The following is a 9,104-nucleotide window of genomic DNA, read 5'->3' on the forward strand; positions in this document are numbered from 1 at the left end:
AACCCTATTCTTCCTTAAGAATGGAAGATAGTGAAATCATCATCCTTATCATCACCATCATCACTTAGGAGGGGCTTAGTTAATTAGCATGTTGGCCTTCATTTCTGAACATCCTTCTTCTGAGAGACTTCCACTCCTTGCACTCCAATGACGTGTTTCTGCAGCATGGATTCTCAAGTAGACTTTTCTAAACTTCTTACATCTTACTCTTTCCTTCTCATGCCCTCCTCCAGGCCTCTCCAAACCAAGGGCATTCCCTCACCTTGGAGTCTGCTAAATAAAGATAAATAAATATCATGTATGTTGCTAATTTCTGTTGATTGATATACACTGTAGATACCTTTGTGATGATTAATATACAGACATAATTCACAGTGTTAATTATAATAATAATCATGTTTTGATTAATAATTTGTGGTGTCCATCTCTTCAGGAGTGTAATTCTCTTATGAAAACCATGTTTCTAGGGGAAAATAAGTTTATATTTCATCATTTCCACTGCCATCAATTCAATAATTATCTAAATTAGTAAATTGCTATTTGTTAAAATATCATTTTTTTTCTAAGTAATGTGTCCATTCTCTCAGTGGAAATGGCCTTGGGTAATATTATCCTGAGGGTAGAAAAATGGGCATCTCTGCTTTTTCAAAATGAAAGCTACATACAATTTTGGACATTTTGTAGATAGATTCAACAAACATTGTAATTGAAGCCACTCAGGACCTTTATATTTGTTGCTTGTTTTATTCTTACAACACTTTTTCAAGATAGATTTATAATCTCTTTTTGATGGATACAGAAAAGGCTCAGAGAGGTGACTTGCAAAGGTCACCCAGCTAGTAAAATGCCAAAGTTGTGATAAAACAGAGTCCAGTAATTCTGACTCCAGTTTCATTTCACTTATGAAATTTACAAGATACAACAACATATGAGTTTAAATATCCGTAATAACTACATTCCAGCTAGAAAAAAGTCAAGGCAGCAGTGAATTTAATTTCAGAAACCATTTCTTAAAAATAATATATTTTGTCACATGTGGAACATATACCAACTGCAGTGTAAGCCAGTAGACAGATGCACTGTGACCAGAAAAGTCTCAAAGAGGAAAAAAAAAAAAAACTCACTACAGATTAACAGACAAACAGGGTTGCTATTCTCTGTTCTATAGCATTTATAGAATGTTAAAGTAATATCTCTACCACACAGACAATAATTTTCCAAAAATTCCCCAACATAGAAGCAGTAAGCAGCATAAAATTAAAATTACAATTATAAATATGAACTTACTTAATAATGTGCATGCTTTAAAAAGTTGTCTGTAATTGTAACAATTTTAAACAGTTTAATTAAACCTTTTGATATTTTTAAATCAATATCATGCAAAATAAATACTTGAATATTAGTATCTGCAGAATCACAAAATGCTTATACCACCCTTGAAACACTTCTGAGGGAAGGATAGCCAAATGGAAGAATATCTTATAGAGCAGGAGGCTGCAAATCCACAGGGGAAGAAGGTGAGAGCACCCCACACGGTGATGACTGAGTTGGAGACCACAAGAATGAATTCACATCAGGTTAACATAGACAGAGATGGCTACATCTAGAAACACTCATGGCCATGTGCATATGCACAGGTGAAACCACACACACTCATTTCCTTGCTCTGACAGCTGGCAGGGCCCAGAAGCAGCAATGTTCCAGTAGCCACCCAGACCCTGGATTCTTCCATTCTCCAGTAAAAGGAAACAGGAAGGGCTGATGAGACAATTGACACATAAGATGAGCCCAGAGAAGTTTGTAGTGTTGCTCCTAAACTCCAAAGAAGGGGTTTGATTCATTGAATTGTCATGCAGACAACATTTATGAAATGCTTACTCTCTGAAATTATGTTCTACTATAATAGACTAAAGAGTGTCATAGGATTTTTTTTAAACAAACTTTAAAATTTTAGAATAGTTTTAGATTTGCAAAAAAATTGAGGTCATAAAGAGAGCTCCTATATTCCCCATGCCCCACATCCAGTTTCCCCTATTTTAACATCTTGGAGTGTTATATTATAATTAATGAATTAATATTGATTCCTTGTTACTAATGAATCTTTTCAATTCAGTTGTCCTTAGTTTTAACTTAATGTCCTTTCTGTTCTAGGATCCTATCCAGGATCTCATATTACATTTGGTTTTCATGTTTTATTTTTACTGACCTTGAAGATTACCAGAAGTGCTGGTCAGGTAATTTGTAGAAAGTTCTCAATTGGAATTTGTCTGCTATTTTTTCTCATGGCAAGTCTGGGGTCATCTGTGGATTGTTGTCTTGTCCTTTTTAAGACCAGTGTCAATAAAGTTCAAAACAAAACAAAACAAAAAAAAAGCATGTTGGTAATCTGTATTTCTGTTTTGCTCTTCTCATATATGAAACTTTTCCCCATTTCCTGAAAAAGCTGACTGATTTTACCACCAATTTTATTTGATCTAAATGTCTTTTTATGTTTCACATAGCATACAATTAGATTATAATGATTTCAAATAGTGGGTTTTTTAAATAATTTAAATATATTGTGCTGGTAAGGAACTAGAAAAATCATATTTTGATGATGATCAAAGACATTGACTATTAATATAATTCTTTTTAAATTTTAATGGTTAAAATTAAAATTAAATTATTATCTGACTAATGCCCAAGTTATAGAAGTAGGTGTGATGACTATATTATAAATGAATTAGTTAATGTTATTTGCCTACTGGGTTTCTATGATAATACCAAAAAAGAATGCTTTTTTTGTTTGCTAAACTCAGTCTAAGAAAAAATGTGTTCATTATATTATTGCTTTTTTGGCATAAGCTGTGCCATCAATATATTTAGCTTGTTTGTATGAGTATATGATACCTGACCTGAATACCTCAGCTCTTAATATATTATTTGCTTTCAGTTTCCATTATGTTATAAAAATTTGTAAAATCTTATCTATTGAAAATGGCAGTGGCTCAGCCATCCACTATAAGTAACAGTACATTCATGAAATAATACAAAAGACAGTGGAATGAGATAGACATCATTACCCTAAGTACATGTATGAAAGACACAAATGAATTGACTCTACTTTGTGTACAACCAGAGACATGAAAAATTGTGCTGTATATGTGTAATGTGAGTTGAATTGCATTCTGCTGTCATATATAGCAAATTAGAATAAATAAAGAAGAAAGAAAGAAACAAAGGCCAGGCATACTGGCACGTACCTGTAAGCTCATCAACTCTGGGGCTGAGGCAGGAGGATCACAAGTTTGAAGACAGCCTCAGCAACTTAGTAAGAACCTGCATCAAAATTAAAAAAAAATAATAAAAGGGCTGGAGATTTAAGCTCAGTGGTAGAGCACCCCTGAGTTCAATCACCAGTACCAAATACATAAATAAAATTACAGAAAGAAAAGCTATGGTGAAAAATATAGCAAATGAACTACCTGACTAGTGCCATTCCCAAGTTGGCAGAACTGTGTCAGCATAACTATTTTGTGACCCATCTTCCACTGCCATGAGTTTTGTGCTGTAACGAATAATGCTCACTGAAATCAGTGTCATCTCATGGCTATTCTTATTTCAGCGCTAATTCACAAACTTATAGAAAAAGGAAAAAAAAACACAACTACATCAATCTTAAGAAATCTATCTTGTGCATCACGTTAGGAGACCCTAAGGAGACCCTAAAATGAGCGATCCCTTGAGTATCTATCTGTAGAGACCTATTTTTGAAAATTTTCTTGCATATTAAGAATTAAAAGTTAACCTGTAAGGAATTTAAATTTCAGTTCTAATTGCAGTCAGTTTAATTTCAATTTTGAAAATAAAGACAGGGGCATTTAATTTCAGACAATCTTGGCCACTCTTTCTCCCACCATTTTCCTGAACACTAGGTACAAGTTCTTGAGAGTATGCTAAAGATATTTAAAGAGAAGGAGAGTGTTAAATTACTGTGTCTGAAAGTTTTTTGTTTTGTTTTGTTTCCAAAGATCTATGCAGCTAACCACTGAAATGTTCATTTCCAGCCCCATAGGCCTCTTGAAACCCAATGGCTTTCTTATTTTCTACCAAAATTGGAGTTAGGGAAATCATTCTATTTCTGAATATTCTCATCACTTCTCATTTATCTCTCCTTCTCTAAGCCAAAGACATTCTCTAGACAGAAGTCCCATTGCTCTTGACATCTGCTTTTCTCTAATTAGACCCTACCTCCCAATAGTGTCACAGGCTGGAGACCAAGCCTTTAGTATATGGTATTTGGGGAACATATTAGATCCAAACCACATCAGATGAGTTTGGGAAGACACTGAAGACATATAGAGAATTTGGTGAATACACATTTATCTGGAGTTCTGGAGGACCTAGAGAAAAGTTTGGAAGTCAGGAAAAATTATGCCATGAAAATGAAGAAATAGAATATAATAATAGCCATGGTTCAGAATCCTGGAGGTGTTAAAAATTTAAGTTCTAGATCTTACACTGTAGTTTCTTATTCAATAGATCTGGGTGACACCTAAAAAATCTGCAGGTTAAGAGTTGCACAAATGATTTTTATGCACTCTGGACTTGAAATCCATTTGTTTTTCTTGGGAGGCCAGGCACTAATGATAATGCCTTTATGCAGTAACTTGATGGAGGAGGAAGTGCCATCATTTTTCACAAGGTCAGATTTGTTGACTGAGAAACTCGTTCACATTTTAAACCCTTCACCATATGGTTGAAATGTGCCGTTGTACACAGATGGTCATCACAAAGCTCTGCTCCTATCTCTAGAAGGATTAGAACCAAAAAGTTTACATAGATTATGTATCAGTTACCTTGTAACAGGAAGCCAGTATTCTGAATAAGAAAAGCACTGAAAGAAGTTCATAAAATAAAATTCATAGACATGTTTCATTCTGCATTTTAACTTTGACTTAATTTACTGAAGATTTTCTCAAAATCTCTTTAAAACTAGAGATTCACTACTAATTTTTTTTTTTTTTTTTTTTTTTTTACCAGTATGATATCCACAGAAACCTTAAAGGAAGATGATCTGGAATGTGGTTCACATTTGGCTTTTACTGTACACGTTAAAAAGTCACTTATAAATTTACTAAATTTCAGAGATTTCCATCTGGGTTCAGCTGATTTCTTACTCTTGGGCTTATGGTGAAGCAGAACTTGGTGACCAGGGAGCATGTGGTGGAGCAAAGCTGCTTATCTAATGGTGGTTGTACATAAAGAGAAACAGGAAAAAAAAAAAAAAAAAAAAGAGAAACAGGATGGGGCTGGGGGTCCAGTATCCCCTTCAAAGACATGCCTTCAGTGAACTAATTTCTTTCCTCTAAGCCTCACCTCCTAAAGATTCTACCGTCTTTCATTAGTCAACAAGTTGAAACCAGCCTTTAGCATACGAGCCTTTGAGGGAAATTTAAGATCCAAACCATAACAGTATTATTTACTGTCAGTATATGCTGGCATGTCAATCACCTGATGTAATCATTGCAGAGCATAACAAAGCATGGATTCTACCATTATTTAATTTTTCTATTTCAGGTACTCTCTCATTATTCAGTATTATTAATAATGCTTTCCTGAACAGAAAACACTTATATAAATTCTGGCTATCAATAGTATTTATTTCTTAGTCCTAGAAATAGACTTATAGAGTCAAAGTTATGTGCATTGAATGTTCTGATAGATAACTATCAGAGAGTTGTATCTATCCCACCCATAATGCCTATGAGTCCTATTTTGACATGTTTTCAGTTATAGAAAGACATTTCATACTTACTTTAATTTTTATTTTCAAAATATTGAGTTTTTAGTTATTTCTCCCAGTCCTTAATAAGTACCTGTATTCTCCACTGGTTTTCCCATCCTTTATGTGATATTTGTCATTGGTATTCATCTACATGAACCATAATCCCACAAACAACATTATAAAATTTACTTTAAACAGTTATATTCATTTTTCAATTAAGGGAAACAAAATAATTTTGTATATTTTCCCAAATATGTACCATTTTAAAAAATGAAAATTTTTTCTGGAAGATACAAATTGCCATCTGGTATTATTTTCCTTTGGTCTAAAGAAACAACTTTTAGCATTTATTCTAGACAGGGCTCCTGGCTATGAATTTGTTTTTTTCCAACAGCCTTTATTTGACCTTCATGCTTAGAAAATATTTTTGCTACATACAGAATTCTGGCTTGACATTTGTTTATTTAGCATTTTCATTTTCTTCTAGACTTCACAGTTTTGATAAATCAAATATACTTCAAACTTTATATTTTTAGCTCTGTGGTATAATTTGAAATTGTTGTTCTCTCATGTGGCCTATATACATATTTTAATTTATTGATATAATTGTTACCTGGTATTTAATACATTTTGATAAATATTTCATGGAAATTTGAAAAGAAACCTTTGGAAACTAGATTATATTTCCTGCCTCCTCAGTTCTTTCCTTCATATACATATAGATCATGTAAATATATTAAAATTATATTTATAATATTAGTTTTCTAAATTTTTTTCTGAAATTTTTCTTTATTTTATTTTTAATGAAATATTTCATGCCTGAAAATTTTGAGGGATTTCAACTTTAATTGCTAAATATTAGTTTAATGTTTTCTCTTTTTATTCTATTTTGTAAGAAAATAATACCATGACTCTTGGATTTTTGTCATTATGGTTAGCAATATTTGATATATATGAAAATTAATCTCACTTTCAGTTTTTCAGATTTACTTATTATAATGGTAATACAGTTATACAGCAATATTTCTTCCATTTTTCCAACCTTAAAAAACCATTTTACTTTGATTTTTTAAAAATTTAATTTAAAGACCCCCACATTTTCTTCCCACAGTTGCAAAGTTTCTGATCTAATTCCTGGGTCTTTAATTAATTTTGAGTCAATATTTGTGCAGGATAAGAGGTATGGATCTTATTTCATTCTTCTACATATGCATATCCAGTTTTCTCAGCAACATTGGTTAAAAAAATATATCTGCTCCAACAAGTTTGGACACCTTTGTTAAGAATCAGATAATTGCATCTGTTAGTTTGTCACTTTATCTTCTAATATATTTAGTTGGTCTTTCTGTCTGTTTTTATGGCAGTACCATACTGTGCTTGTTACTATAACTCTGTAGCATAATTTGCAGATATTGTGATAACTCCAGCTTTGCTCTTATTGCTCAGAATTGCTTTGGCTATTCTAGGTTCTTTATTCTTCCATGTAAATTATAGGACTAATTTTTCTAGTTCTGTGAAGAATGTCATTGGTATTTTGATGGGAGGTGCATTGAATCTGTGTATTGCTTTTGGTAGTATGGCCATTTTCACAATATTAATTTTCACTTTTCAGAAGCAATAGAGGTCTTCCCATCTTCTAATGTCCTCTTCAATTTCTTTTTTTAGTGACCTATAGTTTTTATTGCAGAGGTCTTTCAGCTCCTTGGTTTTATTCATTCGCAGATATTTCTTTTTCTTTTCTTTTTTTTGAGTTATTATGAATGAAATTGTTTTACCAATTTCTTTTTCATTATTATACAGAAAATACATTGATTTTTGTATGTTGATTTTGTATCCTGCTACCTTGTTGAATTTGTTTATCAACTCTAGAAGTCTTCTGGTGAAATTTTTTGGGTCTTCTGTGAATAGGATCATATCATCTGCAAGTACAGATAATTTAACTTATTTTCCTATTTGAATCTGTTTAATTGCCTAATTGCTCTAGCTAAAATTTCAAGAACTATATTGAGTAGGACTGGTGAGAGTAGACATCTTACTTCTTGTTAGAAGTAAGCTTTCATTATTTTCTCCATTCATCATGATGCTGGCTTTAGGTTTGTCATAATAACTTTTATGATTTTGAGATAAATTCCTTCTCTTTTTAGTTTTTTTCAATGTTTTGACATTAATGGGTGCTGAATTTTGTTGAAGGGTGTTTTTTTGCATCTTTTGAGATGATCATGTGATTTTTTTTCTTAATACTGTTTATGTGATGAATTACATTTATTGTTTTGCATATGTTGAATCAACCTTGCATGCCTTGGAAAACAGCCAAATATATGTGCAGACTGACTTCCTTAATAAAACACCTAAAGCTCAAAAAATAAAACCAAGAATCAATGAGAGGGATAGCATAAAATAAGAATGCTTCTGCACAGCAAAGTAAACACGAACATACAAAAGGAACCTACAGAATGAGAGATAATCTTTGCCAGCTACTCATAGAGGATTGATATCCAGAATATATAAAGAACATGAAAAACCGAATACCAACATAACAAATAACCCAATCGATAAATGAGCAAATGAACTAAACAAACACTTCTCAAAAGAAGAAATGCAAATGGCCAATAATGAAAAATATTCATCATTGCTAGCAATCAGGGAAATGAAAATCAAAACTACACTGAGATTCTTCTCACCCTGATTAGATAAATGATAAGTGCTGTTAAGAATGTGGGGAGAAATGAACACATACATTGTTAGTGGGACTGTAAATTAGCACAACTACTTTGGAAAACAGTATAGAGATTCCTCAAAATGATTAAGCATAAAACCACCATATGACCCAGTTATTTCACTCCTTGGTGTATATCCAAAATAACTAAAATCAGTATACCATGATGATATCTGCATCCCAACATTTATACCAATTTAGGTCACAACTGTCAAGTTATAGAACCAGCCAAGGTATTCCTCAATGGATGAATGGATTAAAAAAATGTGGTGTATATATATATATATATATATATATATATATATATATATATATATATATATATATATATGTACACAGTGGAGTTCTACTCAGCCAGAGAGAAAAAGGAAATTATATCATTTGCTGGTAAATGATAGCTCCACAGGACATCACACTCAGTGAAATAAGCCAGATTCAGAAGGTCAAGAATCAAATGTTTTCTCTCATATGAGAAAACTAGAGAAAGATTAAGGATTAAAAAAGTGGGGGATCTCACAAAAATATAGGAGAGAACAATAGAGTAGAGGAAGGGGATCATTGGGAAGGGAAAGTGTTGGGAAAGGGGAAGAATTAAGGAATGAAATTAACTAACTTATACTA

This window comes from Ictidomys tridecemlineatus, chromosome 1 (genome assembly GCF_052094955.1).
Source record: "Ictidomys tridecemlineatus isolate mIctTri1 chromosome 1, mIctTri1.hap1, whole genome shotgun sequence".
NCBI lineage: Eukaryota > Metazoa > Chordata > Mammalia > Rodentia > Sciuridae > Ictidomys > Ictidomys tridecemlineatus.